We start from the raw sequence: 19,213 nt of genomic DNA, 5'->3' as shown, positions 1-19,213 counted from the left end.
GACTCAAAAATATTGGATTCCAACCTTATGGAGGCTTGGAAATGAGACATTTTGAGAAGACAGGTGAAAAGCTTAAAAGACTAAAGCGGGAGTGATGCAGCTCTCCTTCTTCCCTCCCACTGCCTACCCCTCAGCCTCAAGTTCAAGGAGTCACCTGGTTGTAGGAAAAAGAAAGGAAGGACAGAAGGAAGGAAGGAAGGAAGGAAGGGAGGGAGGGACGGAGGGAGGGGCAACTACCTATTCCTATATTCTCTATGAACACTTACATTTTTCCCAAGGTCAAATATTACAAAATATATCCAAAAATCAAAGCACTTGATCCCTTGACTCACCAAGGGAAAAGAAAGTCATTCCAAGGTAAGCATCCATTTATCAGATAAAAAGAAGCAAGAAGGACAAAACCGTTGGGGCACTTTCAGGCTCTGTGTTTCATTTAGAGCATTTATCTTTCTTCTGCTTCTGGACCTGCACTGTGATGAAGGGTGGACACTAATAAATGCATTCAGTGCAGCACAAACTGATCCACCATCCAAACAGTACGATAATCCCACTGTCACTTCTGGAACATCTCCTGCTTATGATGTAATGAGTTGCAAATAACTCAAATTATTTGGTGAACTAAAGATTTAATAGAAATATATCAACACTAATACTAAAAATGGAGGTGAGGGAAATTCATTTTTGACCACATACATAAATTTTGAAAGACCAAAACTAATGACAGTAATAAAAGGTAAATAAAACTCTACATTTTTTCTCTCTATAAAAGTAGAAGAACAATTAGTAGTAGTAATGTTGAGATTATTCGTTTGAAGAGAAACGAGATTCAAATATAAAATCAAATAATATTAAAACTCCATAAAGTTAACTTTGAAAATTCAATGTGAACTCATAATTTTTTATTTTAAATATATAATTATTTCCGACTCTGTTCCCTGAAAAAGTCTGGAAACACTGATAACCGATAGGAATGAGCACTCCTAATGCCCAGACTGTAGTTTCTAAATTCCATTTTCCACTAAAAGGAACCAGAGCTCCTTGTAATAACTGATTCTTAGACTGGACTGTGAAATGAACAAGAGGAGCTTAAAGTATCCTGTTGAACCAAAAAGCGGTGTCAAAAAAACTAATGGGACATGGATGTTTCTGGGATGTTCTGTATCTTGATCTGGGTGCTGATTATATGGGAATGTTCAGTTGGTGAAAATTCATTGCGATTCACTTATGATAGGTTCTCTTTTCTGTATGTATGTACAGGAACCAATCTCAAGGGGCTCCCAAGGAACAAAGAAGGTTTTATTTGAGCATCCAGAAAAAAAAGTCACTAATCAAATCATAAAGATCTTTAAAATCCATGAATTTACAATGATCCTCAAGAGATAAAGGAACCCTCCCCCTAAAAGAACAAAGAAATATATTTGATCACCTTTTGAAGAAAGAGGTCAAGTAAAATGGTCTCAGCACTGCCAATTCGCATTGGATATTCTCTCCGTTTCTACCACTGAGGGAGAAGTCTCATGATCTTCATAAGAGGTAAAAGGGAGCAAACGTCAGCTTTCATGCCATGCCAGGGTTGAATACTCTTTCTCTTCTTCCAGTTTTTGCCGATGTCATATTTGCTGACTGGCTAGCTGATTTACCGGGTTTACCTTTTTCACCACATTTCAACCTGTTTTATATGTCAATAATGGCCCTCATGGGTTTCATTTTTTCAGTCCTAGTTGTCCTTTCCTCAGGGAGTTAAGAGAAGTGGAATGTGGAGCCGATAACGGGAATGCCAAGGAAAAAAGAGATAAAGGGTTTTCTGGAAGCATTTCTGAGTATACATGCATACACACTAATTCCTATGACAAAACAGGAATGAAAATAAACACATTTCCTTAAGGAAATGAGGTGCCAATCACCTGCTTTTTCCTTTTCAGAAGAGTTTAATTTCTTTCTCATACAATCAAGTCACAATTCCTCGAATGTGTGGAGACAAATTTCTAGTTACTTCATTTCCATGAACGTAAACCTGATAGTCAAAGGGACTCATGTACATTTCATCTTTACGTGTGGTCAAGTATCAAGAGATCCCAGGCAATACTGACCTAAGAGATCCCATGAGACAGAGCAAAAGTAATGCAGCCAGAGGACGGTAAACTACCAGAAGTCAACATCCAATCCTGTTGGGCTTCTTTCTTGTTTGCTTCAACATTAAAAATGAATATCCTGAGGCCTAAAATCTGCTTCAGTAACAGGCACTATCCGTTTGAAAAATGGGTTGTTGGGATAAGAACCACTGTTTTGGGATCAAGTCAGCTTCTCCCCATCTGCAAACTATGATCAAATAATTAATGGCTGAGTTTAGCCGATATAGACAGAGAAGTGCTATGCCCATAGGGCCCTATGATTTAAAATGCTTTCATGGTTAAGGCTCTTTATTATTATATAAAAGTTTGGTTCGATATCAAATTAAAAGGAACATTACTGCAAGTAGTTCAGTCCCCAACAATATATAGTGATCAAAGATGGGGAAAGAGAAGTTTTGTGATTAACTACAACCCACTGGGCTTGAAGGTATATCTGATTCTGATGGTGAGATTTCTCAGTGTCAAAAGTTCTGCGCATGTAGCACACAGTTCACTGAATCACTCTGGTGTCCAGAATGAGTAAGGGGATAAAAGATGGACTCTAAATGCCTATAGGTGTCATTCAAAAAGAAGCCAACCCAATGAATCACTTTACCTCTCTGGGACCAAAACAGTCAGATCAGGCAATGGAACCCTGGGGTTGTGACATATCAAACTCTGAGATGACAACCTCAAGGTCTGGAAAAAATGATTCAGACCATATCACTCTGCAAATCAGATTTCCAAACTAAGAACCATGGGCCACCTGGTTTTGGAAAAGTTTTCCTTCTTCATAGGCAAGCCTGGCAGGTGTTAGTTTAACCTCAGAAAGCCACCATTCTCACAGTGCACACATTTTATATAAAATAATAAAATGCCAAAAGAGAATAAAGACTAAGAGAGTATTATGTGTAAACTACAGGGGAGTGACTTCATGTAAGGAGAAACAAAATTGATGCTTAAAGCATGAATCTTGGCCTCAAAAGCCTACAGGTGCCAGGCAGGTAACATAAATCTGTATAGCTGGTTGGGTTAAAGACTTAGGGAATGGTAATAACTAGCAAACTTCAGGCCTTGAAATAGTAACAAGACCAGATTTTTAATCTTCCAAGAGAAGCCAGGTTATCTGTTTTTCTGGGGTTTTTTTTTTCTTTTTTTTATGTGAAGTTTCCTTTTTGCAATGTTGGCAATTAACTCAATTTTAAAAAAGAAAACTCTTACATATTAAAAAAATTACAGTCTAAAATCTGGCCTGTAGGCCACCAGTCTGCAAGCTGTGCTTTAAAATTTAACTTTAAGGGACTTCCCTGGTGGTCCAGTGGTAAAGAAATTTGCCCTCCAATGCAGGGGACGCGGGTTCGATCCCTGGTCGGGGAACTAAGATCCCATATGCCGCGGGGCAACTAAGCCCGCGCGCCACAACTACTGAGCTCACGCGCCTCAACGAGAGAGCCCGCGTGCCATGAACTACAGAGCCCATGCACCCTGGAGCCCACGCGCCCAACTAGAGAAGAGAAAACCCGCACGCCACAACTAGAGAGAAGCCCAGGAGCTGCAACGAAAGATCCCACATGCCGCAACGAGGATCCCGCGTGCCACAGTTAAGACCCGATGCAGCCAAAAAAATAAACTAAATAAATAAATAAAAATTTAACTTTAAATAATGCGGTAAATAAGCAGAAATCTTCTGACATAACAGTGATTACACTAAATTAGCCATGGTTTCTGTTCTACCAAGAAGGAGCAGTCCATGCAAGGAAAAGGTAGAAGTGGTATCAGAACACCTGTGAGTATTTTCCAAATTACAGATGTCTGAACTATCACCACCACCACCACCACTGCTGCTGCCCTTGTGCCCCAGAGAAAATAAGGGTTTGAGTAGAGGACACACGTTGCAAACGATCCCCAAGAGCTCTGATGGCACATCCTCCCACTCTGGGGGTCACTGACCTCAGAAGGTAGAAAGCTTCGTATAACTGGGAGGGATGTGTCCAAATGGTAAAGACCAAACTCACTGGGCCTAAGATGTCAAACAGCATATCTAAAGTGGCTCTGAAAATAATAACTGCAAATATCAAAGATGACAAGGACCCCATAGTGAGCATTGCTGTTATCATATTTATTTCAGCCTCATGTGCAAAAATAACACAATCAATTGTCTACCTGTTTACTATGAAAGACTATAAAAACTGTATGCATTTTAAGAATGTATCTGTCATGCATATATAATGAAAGCGAGGATAACCTTTCAGCCGTTTTCAGGCGCAGGTTTATTATTCCAGAAGGGAAGGGGAGCATTTTATTTTCACATGATGCCAAACTGTAGACAGAAAAAGGTTCAATATTTTGGCTTTTTTTTTTTTTACTTCCTATCCTTAAAAAAATTATTGCAGAACTTTTTATTAAGATGGCAAACATAACTAGAATTACCATGTGTTATTTTTTGATCTGATATATACATAAAAAATAGAAACATGTTCCTGCGATTTGGTAATATCTCACTTATCTTTTGCTACCATTAAGCATTGCCTAATCTAACCCTGCTTTTGATTTTAAACTTGCATTCTCCTAACTCACCTTGTAATTGGGAGTCAAAGTCTTCCAGGTCAGCTTTAAGGTAAAAGCTGTTGGAAGCAGTTTATCCTCAAGTGCCTGTAGCTTTTTTCCTGGGAACTTGGTCTGTCTACTGAGCCTGCTGGGGTTATCTGGTAAGTTATAAGAGTGGCTCCTTGATTTCCTTCTCTTGATCTTTTGCAGGAAGGGGCAGAGGCTGAAAAAGAGAGATTACAGTTGTATAGGTACATCTCCATAGACCTTTCACAAGCCTCTGTGGCCAAGAGAAAATTCCTTCCACTTTATCTTCTGAGGAGAAAGTTCATAACGGACGGCCCCCCTGCTTTCTACCTCCTTTGCTCAATCTACGTAATCTCAAAGACAACCACTGAGCTCCTCAGCAATCAGTAACATGTATAATTTACATCTTACCCAGAGCTGCAAGTAAGAAAACTCTCAATTTATAAAGCAAGTATTTTCTAAAAGGAGACGAAGTATATTTTTTAGAAACATGTTTAAACCTCTAAGTCAATGTAAACCTCAAAAAGTTTTTTAAAAGTCACTATGAAGTGGTTCCATCACACATGCATATAAATGTACAATACCAATACCCAGATAAAGACCCACTAATAGTCTCTAATTTGTCTTAACAGAGCAGAACTACTGCCAAACTCCTAGAACGATCCTCCAGCACAAAGAGCTGACTATACTGGCAAAGCACAGTGTTCAAACTGACATAATTTCTCAGAAGGCAAAGGAACAATATTTTACGGGAAGATAAAATATGTTCACTTTAAGTTAAAAAAAAACAAAGAGAGAAAGGAAAAAAAAAAATCTGACCCTGCAATGTGGCAGCAGTTTTTTCCTTCAAGCCACAGACCTTTCTTTAGCAGCCTTGTTTATTCACAAGGTAGCTTTAAAACTTACTCCCCAGGTTTGATTATTTTTCAAGCCTACTGCTTCATTCTGTTTTAGTTTTTTCTCTTTCTACTTATAGAGAAGAAAAAGCACACACACATTCTGAAAAATTATGACTTAATAAAAGTGCAAAAGATTTATGTCTACTAGGTATCTTATGCTGTGATGGCTCTTTAAGTGCCATTTTTCTGCAAAAAAAAAAAAAAAAAGTGTTTGTTCTAAATGCCCCTCTACCTCTACAAAAAAAGCTTTTAAGATCTCTACTGTGTTGTAAGAAAATTCTGTGCATCTTACAATTCCTAAATAAAATTGATGGTTATGATGATGACATAGAAAACTAGGCTTAGGGTCCACCAAGATTATTTCTGTATGCTCAGCATTATATGTTTATTTTCTGCAAACACTACTCAATTCATGCTCTTTAATCCCATATAATTATAGGCAGACTGAATATGAATAGCCAGCTACAGAAAACTCCCCTATCCACCTTTTCTTTGCTCTTCCCTATGATGAATTCTGCCAAGCGTAGGAAAAGGAAGAACACTGAAAGAGGGGTGAAAAAAAAGAATATGGTAAAGAGCCCCCTGTGCTCTACTGCAGTTCTTTGTGCACACTCCCACCCCCAATTCTCTTCCCTAGTCTTATTCTCCATAACTTCTTACCATCCTGTAATAGCAAATGGGAAGGTGAGGGAGAATAGAGGACCACAGGGTAATGGTTTCCTCCAATCCAGCAGCAGAGGGGAGGGAGGAGGGAGGGTGAATCTTGGTAATCACACCTAAGGACCCCCTCGCCTCCCACAGGACACACGCTGTGTGCGTGTCCTGTCTCCAGCCTGTGTAAATCAGACCTTGGCCTGGGGATCATTCTCCCCTTCGCTCATCTCTTTCCCCACAGTCTTTGCCTATACATCCTTCAAAGCCCAGCTCAAAACCACAACTTCCAACTCTTTCATCGATTTTCCCAGCTAGAAAGAAGGAGCTTCTCATCACATCTGGTACTTGGGTCAATTCTAACTAATGTGAGATTGTCCTGGTCTTTCTTGCTGCTTACACCTCTTATCTCCCCTAACAGACTGTGTTGACTCTGGAAACAGGGACCAGACCTTAGTTCCTTGCATAGCATAAGTGTGAGAGTTAAAAAGTGAATTTTACAAGGTTTCTATTTATATGTACTTTGTAAAGGGTTTTGGCTGGTTCTAAGACTATAATTGATGTTTATTTGGACATTCTGTGAAATTTTCAAAAGGACAACAACCATGATTATAAAGTCTAGTGCCTTCTATAACCTTCAGGGGGGCTGACCGCTCTGCATTAAAAATTACCAATCTATCAATACATGGTTCACATGTAACCAGTCATCCCTGATAGTTACTGAAGCCAGAAATATGAGGAATATTCGTTTCAGTACAGCTTCAAAAACTTGACTAGGACAGAAAGATTTCTATTGTTGCATTCAAATTCCAAATTTCCAGGTGACTAATATATTAAGTTTTATTCAAAAATCAGTAAGTTAACCAAGTGGCAACTAAACTTTAATTAGAAACTGTAAAAGATCTTGTTTGACCTTGCACATAAACTGCATATGGGACAGAAGTCCGAAGGTGTTAAGCTTATAAAGTTCAAGTCTGATTACTCCTTGTGACAATACACATTGAAGATTAATTCTTAAAGCCCTCGTTAAAAAATAAACTCAGAGAAGGAAAGGGGTAGTTTCTTTTTTAAACTATAATCAAAATTGATGCTTTAAAAGAAAACATTGTATCTGGTTTTTATCAAAACACACAAAAGGAATCATGTTCTAACTTAATGATACCCTCTGCAGATGAAAGAGACTTCTGACACCCCACCTCCTGAGCTATTAATAAATTAAAGGTTGGAAAGGTTGATTCGAACAAAGTCTTTTATAGGAGCCAGTACTTGAGTAGGAGTCTCTGCAAAATCTCATCAGTGGAGTTTAGTGATTTGGCAAAGGTTCCTTCCAAATGGCTCATTCAGGAAGCAAACGATCCATTATCTTTGCAACAGAATTTTTCCTGTGAGTCGTGTGACTAATCCTCCCACAGCCTGAATTTTGCCCACTAGACACCATGTTCTTGTCCAGCACACTCCCCACACACTCCACTCATTATTCAAGCCCCTCCGAGCACATGATATATCCTACCAAGGACTAGACTGTCCCATGTAGCATAAGTCAACGCAGAGAATGCAAAATGGAGAGGCAAGATAAAGCAAGCTCCATCATTCTGTAAAATACTAAAGAAAAGATTCTTAAAATAGTAAAGACAGTAAAGACAACCAGAATAACCAGAAGAGTATATTTACACAAAGTTAGCAGTCTACACAGCAAAGTCTATTTCACAACAAAATAAGAAATGAGACACTTTTGACTATTTTCTGTACAGTATGTGGCCCATGGTTTTGATTCAATGCCCACATCACTTCCACGAAGAAAGTCTGGCCCTGATTTAGGGTTAAAAATCCTAAACTGCCTTCCCAGAAAACTGCAGCCCAAGACACGGTGCAAGACCTTTCTTCATTATCTTGCTTACCCTGTCTACTGTCTCCACTAAATACCTTAGTTGGTGAAGAGATCATTATTTGGCTATTCTCACTGGCAGCAAGGTTTAGACAAAAAAATTGAATTCTCTCTCCCTACCTGTGATAATCCCAATTATGCTGAGAATTTCTACACTGTGTCTAAAGCCCTGGAGAACACAGTTGTAGTGCTACAGCCCAACAGAGTTTATGGAAACGTGCTGTGCTGAGGTAACTTCCTGAAGATGAAAACCACAAACTCCAGGTACTTTCATATTATAGCTTTCTTGTCAATAACTGAAGAGCAGACTTTTAACTTGGAAATCTATCTAATCTCATTAGTCCTACCATGTATCACAGAGATTAAAGGACATTTCAAACGGTGAGGAAAAGTGTATGAAAATCAAGAGATGGGAAAGTGCAGACTGTAGTCACAGTACTCAGAGTTCAGGGTACAAAAAAGGACAGTGGGGGAAGAAAAGGCAGAGAGTAGGTCTGAAACAGCGTGGAAGGTCTCCAATGCTGGTGAAAGACCAGATTTTGCTGGGTGGGCTACAGAGAACAGGAGCGGAGTTTAGAGCAGGGGAGTCATGTGATCATGCTCCAGGGAGGCAGATCCTGGAGAACAAATTGCAGGAAAGAGAACCCAGGTGCAAGAGAGGACCTCAGGAGTCCCAGCAGCCAAAAAGGGAGGGGAGAACTACTGAGGAGAGTGGCCATTCACGAGGGACAAGTGAAGAACTTGTATCTGACAGAGCAGAACGTGATCCCATTTGCCCTCACATACTTCTTGTCTTAACAAAAATAACGGCAAATAAAGCACATCTGGAAACATAGCCAATATTTTATAACTATAAATGAAATATAACCTTTAAAAATTGTGAATCGCTATGCTGTACACCTGAAACTTACCTAATACTGTATGTCGACTATACCTCAATTAAAAAAAAGAAAAGAAAGCCCATCCATTCTTTCAGAAATGTGATTGAAGTATAACATAAGATATGGTCAACATGTTAATAAACTAAAATAATGTATTCAACACAAAACATATTTTTATCATTCTGTTACATATCTATGATCTAGGCCAATTTTTCCAGATTTTTTTTGGTTTGTATTTAACTCGGTTCCAATTGAGACATATTTCTCTGAGAGTAGGGAAATGTAATATTTCTGCAAATTCCAAAAGCTGAGCACAAGGAAAGACCTGGCACCTACTGAGCATTCAAAGGAAAAAAATTCTTCCAAATTAAACAGTTCTGTTAAAACTGACAAAAACTCAGATGACTGATTATACGGTTAAGAATTCTGATTATAGATTACTTAAAGGAGTCTTCAGTTTCATTATTCCCTTGACTGTATCTGTTTTAGACCCAAAGAACAAATATTACAGAAACCACTCAATGGTTCTGTTATTCAGCTGAGTAAAATTTTCTTTAAAGTTTTATTTAAAAAGAACAGCCTTAACTCTAAAGCACTATAAATATTCTCTGGACAATTCCTAATCTTCCAAAAGTAGTATGCTACAGAGAAAGAGTCAGCACTTTTCTCTGTGAAGGTCCAAATCAGTAAACATTTTAGGTTATGTGGGTCATGCATTGCACCACTTAATGCAACTACTCAACTCTGCCCTTGTAGCAGGAAAGCAGCCACAGATATGTAAACGACTGAGCATGGCTGTGTTTCAATAAAACTTTATTTACAAAAACGTGAGGAGTCACATTTGGCCCATGGACTGTAGTCTGCTGACTCCAGTCTAGCAGATAGTCCAGCTGTGTCAACCTGGTGTGGCTTCATTGTTCTTTCCTCCTTGGTGTGCATAACTCTGATGAAGTAATTAAAAAATCACCGAGGAAATGGGCTCCAAGAAAAATCTCCACTGCTGGTGTAGTGATAAAAGGGAAAATAAAATGAAGATATTCTAAGGAAGGGATGAATTCAAGGAGACAAGAGAACTTTTGGGTAAATTAAAACAAGAATGTAGAGTTTGATGATGTCTCAGATCACTGCTAAGAGAGTCCAACGTATATTCTAAGTGGAAATATGAAAATATGACTCATGAAACCATTTTAGGAAGTGCTCCAATTAATGCCAAAAATGCTTATTAATTGGGAGAAAACTTCAGGGAAAACTTAACCTATTAAATAAAAATATGTTTAAGAAATGCATGTATCTTGACAGAATACTCATGTGAGAAAAAGCCAAGGAATTTGGAAATTTATGAAAGTCTCAGATCATACTTTCTTCATGAATTCTGATGATCATACTATATTTACTTGATAGAGCAGGGGGAAAATTAAGGAAATACTATCATCAAAGCTTACCAATCTATATTTAAATCTGTAAAACAGTTATGACAAAAACTATCTTAATTCAACTGCATCAACTTAATGAGGCTACCACTAATTTACCATTGAAAGCGACCTACTAGCTCTGTGCCCTTGTGCAAATTACTTTACTTCTCTGTGCCTCGGGTTCCTCATGTGTAAAATGCAGCCCTTTCACAGAGGTATCTGAGGATTAGGCCAGTTAATGTACGCAGTGTGCAGAACAGGAAGCACTCAGACGCTGTAATGCCGCTGCTGCTCCCAAGTCTTGTCTCCGCAGCCAGCTTTACCGGATATTCCTCCTCCGCCCTTGTCTTCTCATTCTGGGCTCCCCTGGGTGGTCCTGACCCACCCAGAGGGCTTCAACCTACCATTTGCTAGAGACAGCTGAATCTCTCTCTATCCAATGCTAACTTCCTTTCCAGACTGCATTTCCAACTGTCTACTAGACATTTCCATTGGAATATATCATGGGCACCTGAAACTCAGTGGGTCTAAAAATCAAGCCCATAATCTTTCTGCTCTTGCCCCTTTCCTCTCCTTTAGTTTTTGTTAATGACATCACTATCTATCCTTAAACCAAGCTAGAAACGACAGTTACTTTTAACTATTTAATGTGCAACTTTCTCATTTAACTCACCCCAGATCCTCTCACTTCTATCTCCTAAGTATCTTTCAGAGACATCGCTCTCTTTTTGTCACCTCAGCTAGATTTTTTATATCTGCCCCCGCGATCTCTCTGCTTCCAATCATTCTCTCCTCCAGGCCATCTTTCATTGGCACCAGAGTCATCTTTCTTAAAACATATACTGGATCGTATTATTCTCTATTGCTTGGGGGGAAGGACTCTACAGACCTACAGGTGAGTTTCAGAGCACCTGGGAACCTTTTGAAATTGGATACAAAAATTTGTGAGCCCTTGATTTAAAAAAAGGTCACTGTCTGAGAGGACAATTTTTAAACTGTTCATCAGGGTACAATCTGCAACCTTAAATTGCATCTTAGTCACTCTCTTCATGTTCCACCCTGTTTTAGATACAGGGAACATCATACTTTCCTTCAAACATGCACGTCAAATGCCATTTCACCTCCTCAAGCCTTCTGCACATGCTATTCCCTCTACCTGCGATGCTCTTCTCTGCCTGTTGAGCACTTGAGCATCCTTTAAGTCCTGGCTCAGGTCTCAAATGTCACCTCTGTGAAGCCTTGCCCACGTGCACAACACTGCATGGACAACAAACGAGATGCTAAATAGATTTCTGGTGTCTGTATATCATACACTGGTCTGAAATTTCTTAAATTCAAAGCTTCATACTATACAAAATAAACAGCCTTAAATATTTAGACACATATTACGTTTCCTTAAGTCTAGGGACATCCTTGGATTTTAATGAGGTCAAGAGTAAAGACGTTGGAACCTAAGTGCCTAGGTTCAAATCCTGGCTCAGTCAATTACCAGTAATGGGGCCCCAGGCAAGTTACATAGCTTCTCAATGCCTCAGTTTCATGATCGTAAAGATGGAGAGAATAACAGTACCTACCCTTCAGGATTATTCTGAAGATTAAATGAGTCCATGTGTATAGTACTATGTAAGTGCTTGTTGTTATTATAATTATTTTTTAAATCAATGGCCAGGACTAGCGGTTCTAAGAGATAATCAGAGAGCAAAACTAATGGACCTTGCCACATAAGCCTCAAGCTTTAGTCAACTGAGTTAATTAGCCAGAGAATACTAACAATAATGGCCCTTTTCACTAATGTTTTTATCAACTGAAGTGTTCCAAGTCTACCCGATAAAATTCAGATGTTTCTCCTTTTGCCTCCAATAGCTAAAATTATCAGCTCAGAATATTTCCAAGGCACACCACAAGTAGACTAAAATAATTCCTTTGAATAGGAAAAGAAAAAAACAGAGTTGCTGTTTCCTGGGCAGCAAACTAATGAGCCACCTCATTGCTTATGAAATGAAGTGCCCAGTATGAAGGGAAAATGCTAAGTAGGAAGTTGAGAAGAAAGATAAAGGAGCTTAATGACTCAGCTTTCAAACAAACCAGCTTATTTGCCAGACATATGGGGTATTAGGCATTTTAGCACCACCCACCTGGTAAAAAAAAAAAAAAGCTGTGAAATGTAAATCCTAACATCATTGAACCTAGGGAGGAATCAAAATAAGGGCATGCTGTGGTGATGTAGCTGACTTTCATCTGAGTGATAGGATTATGTGACATATTTGGCACTGCCTCTGTGGAAAATTTTCAGCAAAAAAAAGCCGTTTGACCCAGACACACATTGCAGTTGTGTAACAGTATTTTTTGTTCTCCAGCAAACTGCCAAAAGGATCACTGTACTCTTCATGAATAATCATACTTGATAATCAGACCTAAGGTAAAACACTTGAGTTAATATCTGAAACTAAGGAAGGAGAGAACAAAGCCCAATTTCCTTATCCTAGTATTAAAGGTCCTCCATGATCTAACTCCAAGCAACTTTCCAACTTCATCTTCCATGATAGGCTCCTTGAAATCTTCTACTAAACACAAATCCTTGCAATTCCCCCAAACATAGCCACTCTTTGCCTATTCTATGTGTTTCCTCTAAAGAAAACAGTTTTCCTTACATCTCCAAAGTCTAAAGCCCATCCTTCCTTTAAACCCTGTGTGGATGACATGATGCCACTTCCTATGGCTCAGCTAGAAGCAATTCTCCAGGTTCTTAACTTTCATAATCCTTGCTCAGCACCTCCTGGACTTTCCTCAGTCCATCTTGATCACAGTTTTTGACACACATGTCTTTCATTCCCCAGAATGCATGCCCTCTGCGGGCAACATCCACACCTGCTCCGTCTCTGTAAGCACAACTGCACCATGGCACACCTGCATATGGCAGTGTGCTCATACTTTTCGCTAATGTATACCAGAAGTATGCTAAAGTGTGCTAAAAGCTCACTGTGACTGATCACTGAAACCAGATGGACAGAACATGCATTCACACAAATTTTGCTGAAGAAAGGCTTCGGGACTTCCCTGTTGGCGCAGTGGTTGAGAATCTGCCTGCCAATGCAGGGCACACGGGTTCGAGCCCTGGTCCGGGAAGATCCCACATGCCACGGAGCAGCTAAGCCCGTGCACCACAACTACTGAGCCTGTGCTCTACAGCCCGCAAGCCACAACTACTGAGCCCGCGTGCCACAACTACTGAAGCCTGTGCGCCTAGAGCCCGAGCTCTGCAACGAGAAGCCACTGCAATGAGAAGCCTGTGCACCGCAACAAAGAGTAGCCCCCCGTTCGCCGCAACTAGAGAAAGCTTGTGCGCAGCCATGAAGACCCAACATCGAAGACCCAATGCAGCCAAAAATAAATAAACAAATAAATAAATAAATTTAAAAAAAAAAAAGAAAGGCTTCAGTTAAAAAGATATGCAATAAGATTTGTTTTCTTGTGAAGCAAGTTGAGATGAGAATTTTTTTTTAAAGTCTTTATTGAGTTTTGTTACAATATTGCTTCTGTTTTATGTTTTGGTTCTTTGGCCACGTGGGATCTTAGCATGTGACTCCCCAACCAGGGATCGAACCCGCACCCCTGCACTGGAAGGTGAAGTCTTAACCACTGGACCGCCAGGGTAGTCCCGGGAGATGAGAATTTTAATGCTGCTCCCAGGGCAAAGAAACCACCATTAACATTTACCAACTGGTGATTTGTCAACAACTACTAACCGTGGTGCTTAAAAAGCTTCCCTCCCACTTATATAACTGATAATACACTTCCAAAGTTAGAGAAAGCATAAGACAGCTGGTCCTGTATTTCCTCTACTATAGACTCAAAACACGACTTGCCTCTGGGCTTTGGAAAAGAGCCCTAGAGACCTGTGTATGTAGTGATAATTTCAATCATCACATCTAATGTGCCTTACACTCTAAATATTCAAGGACCAAAATCAGAGAATCTGATACATAACAGAACCCACAAGTGCCAAGAGAGGGAAAGATTAACAAAAGAACCCCTAAACCCTGGCAGTCTGATATAGCTAGGGCAGAAGTTCACTAGTCCTAATAGGTCACTTGGATGGTGCTAATTGAAACACTTATTTGGATCACAAAAGAGAGGCTGACTTCACTCTGGGGTGATGCTCCAGGGCTATGCTGCTTGGTATGTTCTTGCCAGACCACTGAACAGCTGCCCACTATCCTATATTCACAGATGACACTTCTCTGCCGACTCAGTTCACAAACTGTTACATACATGAGTTTTCATATGCACTCCTAAATATAAGTCATTTTACGAAACCCCAAATCCTGAAAGAATAGATGACTTAAGTCCTAAACCCAGATGAAGAACATTTTTCCAGGGATGTCTGGACGCAGAGTCGTGCTAATAGGAAGTTTTCTGTTGCGTGTGCTCCCTGAGATGGTTTTCATATCAATGACATTTGGAACATTCAGTCTCCAATATCACGTTGCTGGTGTCTCTCAGATTACTGGAATGGCAACTGAATCCTTCGGGCAGGTAGCAGGAGACTCTTTTTTAACTTAAGCACTTTTACAATAACTATAAAATCACTATATGTTCTTTTACAGTACAAATATGTCCACCACATGCACACTGAGGTCAAAATAATATTAAAATCTGTTAACAAATTAGGTATACATTGTCAGTGGCATCACCATCAATTATACAATGGTTTGAAATGATAAAATAGACCCTAAACAAGTATAAGTTTTGTATATGTAATCTGTATTTTTTGCCATACGTGGCTTAACTGAATAACCTTGGCCTAATTTCTCTTTGAGTCAGTCTCTTTTACCTCCTGTGCTACTCTGATGGAATTATTTCAAGCTGCCAGTTTCTCAGGCCTCTTGCTGTATCAATTCATCTAGATTTCTATTTGGTTTCCACAGCGACTTACTTGTTTGCTCATTAGACCACAAAAAAATTTGACAACTAAATCAGGCCTATTAACATTCTTATGACTAAAGCTTCCTGTATTTAGATAGATGATACTGCCAGTAAAAGCAGAATAAATTTTAAAATGCTGAGACAGTGAACAATGCCATCCATTACAATTCAAAATTGTTCTGGGAATTTAATTTGTTGTCATAGATGGATTAAAAAAAATGGATGGAGAGAGCAGGGTAGAACTATGATATCACATAAACAGCAATTTCCTTTGAAATTGAGTGCTTCCTTTGGGCACAAGTGGAAATCTGTGGCATCATGGAAAGAGCATGGGGCTTGGAGTTAAACAGGCTTAGTTTAAATGCCAGTTTTAACTATGATGTTTTTTAGCTATGAAACTGGGCAGGTTACTCAGCCTATCTGATCTTCAATTTCCTCACCTGAGAAATGGGGATTTGGGCTCTAACAAAACCTAGTTCAAGTTGCTTTGGGGATTACAGATGATATATATTCAGGATCTAGTACTGCACATATCCTATGACAGGTGTCCAAATGTTAATTATGTAGAGATTTTTTAACTCATAAATTTTCAGACTTCAGAATTATTCTTTAGTTCTCGTGACATACACACATAATTTACATAAAAATACACAGACATTATTGAGTAGTATATTTGGCTGCCAGTTTACATACCTTCTGATTCAGATCAACTGACATTAGATTAAAATTTTTTCTTTTTAAAAACTGAGATCTATGGATTATTCTAATACCTCTATAGGTCACACAGTCATCCGTCCATATCTGTGGGGCATTGGTTCCAGGATTCCCCCCCAACTCCCTGCGAATACCAAAATCCTAAGATGCTCAAGTCCCTTATATAAAATGGTGTAGTATTTGCATATAACTTATGCACATTCTCCTGTACAGTTTAAATCATCTCTAGATTACTTATAATATCTAACACAACGTAAATGCTATGTAAATACAAGCAGACTTCCCTCGTTTTACTGCTCTTCCCTTTATTGCACTTCGAAGATGCTGCGTTTTTTGCAAATCGAAGGTTTGTGGCAACCCTGTGTCAAGCAAGTCTATGGGTGCCATTTTTCCAACAGCATTTGCTCACCTCGTGTCTCTGTGTCACATTTTGGTAATTCTTGCAATATTTCAAACATTTTCATTATTATTATAATATTTGTTACGGTGATCTGTGATTAGCAATCTGATGTTACTATTGCGAAAAAGATTATGACTCACTGAAGGCTCAGGTGATGGTTATCAGTCTTTAGCAATAAAGTACTTTTAAATTAAGGTATGTACATCGTTTTTTTAAAACATAATGTTGTTACACACTGAATAGACTACAGTAGTGTAAACATAATCTCTATATGCACTGGGAAGCCAAAAAAGTTTGTGTGACTCACTTTATTGCAGTGCTCTGGAACCAAATCCTCAATACCTCCAAGGTATGCCTGTAGTTGCCAGCACGCCACAAATTCAAGTTCTGCTTTTGAAACTTTCTGAAAATTTTTTTCCTTGAACATTTTCGATCTGTAGTTGGTCAAATCTGCTGATGCAGAACCTGCGGATATGAGGGCTGACTGTACTTTCTTCAGACTACAAATTTGCCATCCCAGGGAGAAATTACATGCAAAAATCATTGAAATGTTCATGTCAAATATCCAACTTCTGTGAGGCTCTTAGAAATAAAGACTATGAATTTAAGAGTTCAAAGAACCACAACTAATAGGTAACTGTCAGGCAGTAAGTGGCTAAGAGCCCAGTTTCTGGAACCATCTAGGTTCAAATTCCTCTCTGCCCCTCTCTAGCTGTGTGACCTTGGGAGAGTTATGTCTTTTCTCTGTTCTTTGGTTTCCTTATCTGTGAAATGGAGTGACTAAGAGTACCCGTTTCACAGGGTTGTAATGAGGACTGAACAAGAATAGCTGGTACATAGGAGCTGCCTGATGTCGGTTTTTATTATCAAAGCAGGTCTGTCCAACAGTCACACTACATATATATCCAGACTCAAATGACTCAGGGTCATGCTTTGTGGTTTTCCTTATTCATCCCCTTCCCCACAAAAAGAAAACAAGAGATTTTCCTTGATAAGAGAGACAAACTGAGGAATTTATTGGAAAGCATTCATGCCTAATTCCTGTCCTACTTGGTGCAGACCTGACCTGAGCCCACCCCCGACCCCGCTGCAGGGCCCTACCAGAGATTCCTCTCATGGTGCAGTCCACAACCTGTCCTAAGGAAGGAGTGGAGGGAAGCTTTGGTCATGAATCCATCCCGGCACCAGCCCCTGTGTTATTAAGGGCCTTGCCTGACATCCTTAATTTTATTCAGCAGCAACAGGACAAGAGTTCTTGGCATAGAGCAGACTCTCAATTAGGATTGTGGAATGAATGGCATCATGAAGCTGACGAGGGATAAAGCTGGGAGCCTTGATAACTATAAAAGTCAGAATTAAATAATTGGTTACCACGATGCTCTGCTCTTCTATTTGTCTTCTTTCCTGAGCTATGGACGTATCTCAGGACCCACTCAGATACTGACTGAATGCCTACATTGTGTGGCCATGAGGGTTCAGAATCTGGAAATATAAGCAATACTAACATTGGGAAAAACTTATTCCCTCCCTCGTTAGAATGACCAGAGTCTTTATACATTTTGAATAAACTTTACTGAAACCTATAAAACAATTCAGAATCTGTATTTAAATTCTCTTACATTGCTGGTGGGAATGTAAATTGATATGACCACTTCAGAAAAAGTGTCTGCTAAAGGTAATAATACTCTGTGACACAGAAATTCCACTCATGGATATATGTTCAAGAGAAGTGAGCGCTTATGTCTATCAAAAGGCAAATCTGAGAATGTTCACAGCAGCTTTATTCATAATAGCCCCAAACTTGAAACCCAAGTGTCCATTAAGAACAATACGCAGAAATGAAAAAAAAATCAACTACGGATGCAAGCTATTGCAACTACTGAAGCAACAACATGGGTGAATCTCAACCCAAAGAGAACCACTGTACGATTCCATCTATATGAAGTTCAAGGACATGCTGAATTAATGCAGAGTGACAGCAGTCAGTACGGTGGTTACTGTTGGGTGGTACAGATTGGGAGAGGCATGAAAGAACCTCCCAGTGTGCCAAAAATGTTCTATATCTTCATCTGGAGGTAGTTTTGCGCATAGACATAGATATAGAAAATTAATTGAGTCTACTTTCAGAATTTGTATACTTTGCTATACATAAGTTATAACCTTTTTAACAAATAAGCAAAAACACCACTCATTCATTCATTCCAATGAACACCTACCACTATGCCAAGCACTGCAAGCATGGTTCTCATTGTTATGGAGTTTGGATGCTAGTGCAGAAAGTCTCTTCACTAGTAGTACTAATCATCTGGCAATAAACCATATACCACCTTCTGACATCTCATCTGTACTTTTCTTCAGTTACTTGACATTTTATATTTTGCTTAGATTTACAGCTAACCTAACTTAATATGTAAATTCCTTGGTTGTTTTTTAATCTTGCTATGCCCTTTAATGCCTAGCACAGAGTCATATACAGAGCAAGTGTTTGATAATTTATTAGCCTATCACATCATAGAGCCTCTCTTTGCCTCAGGTTTCCTGGCAAATGTTCTTTTCTCCAGGGTTTCACTTTTTCCACCACCTATGAAGCCTGAAAAGCTGTAAAACACTTAAGATAGTACTGTTTATACTTACATATACTATATCTACCAGTAGAGTGGAGGATAGGGCTTCTGTTATTCTAAGTTTTCTTTCATTGACCCTTTCAACCTATAATAGATTGAAATTCATCCTATATAATTTCATCCTATTATAGAATCC

At 39.2% G+C, this 19,213-nt stretch overlaps 1 protein-coding gene across 7 annotated transcripts in view; it reads right to left on the bottom strand.

Moving 5' to 3' along the window:
* The window catches only part of OSBPL6 (oxysterol binding protein like 6), a 208,823-nt gene that overhangs the window by 116,270 nt on the left and 73,340 nt on the right, over positions 1 to 19,213 (bottom strand). Inside the window, exons 2-3 of one of the 7 annotated variants that reach the window (XM_082466694.1) lie at positions 4,689 to 4,881; positions 4,062 to 4,176 (exon numbers count right to left, since the gene is read on the bottom strand). The exons of 4 other annotated variants lie outside the window; for them this stretch is intronic. The gene's annotated coding sequence lies outside the window, so the exon portion shown is untranslated. Of the gene's footprint in view, positions 1 to 4,061; positions 4,434 to 4,688; positions 4,882 to 19,213 lie in introns of those variants that run through there. 2 more of the 7 variants (XM_082466692.1, XM_082466695.1) reach the window with 2 other exon arrangements.

Source organism: Balaenoptera physalus (genome assembly GCF_965194825.1).
Source record: "Balaenoptera physalus genome assembly, chromosome: 6".
Taxonomy (NCBI): domain Eukaryota; kingdom Metazoa; phylum Chordata; class Mammalia; order Artiodactyla; family Balaenopteridae; genus Balaenoptera; species Balaenoptera physalus.
Note: the sequence above shows the minus strand (reverse complement) of the source record. Positions and strands in the feature narration are given on the sequence as shown.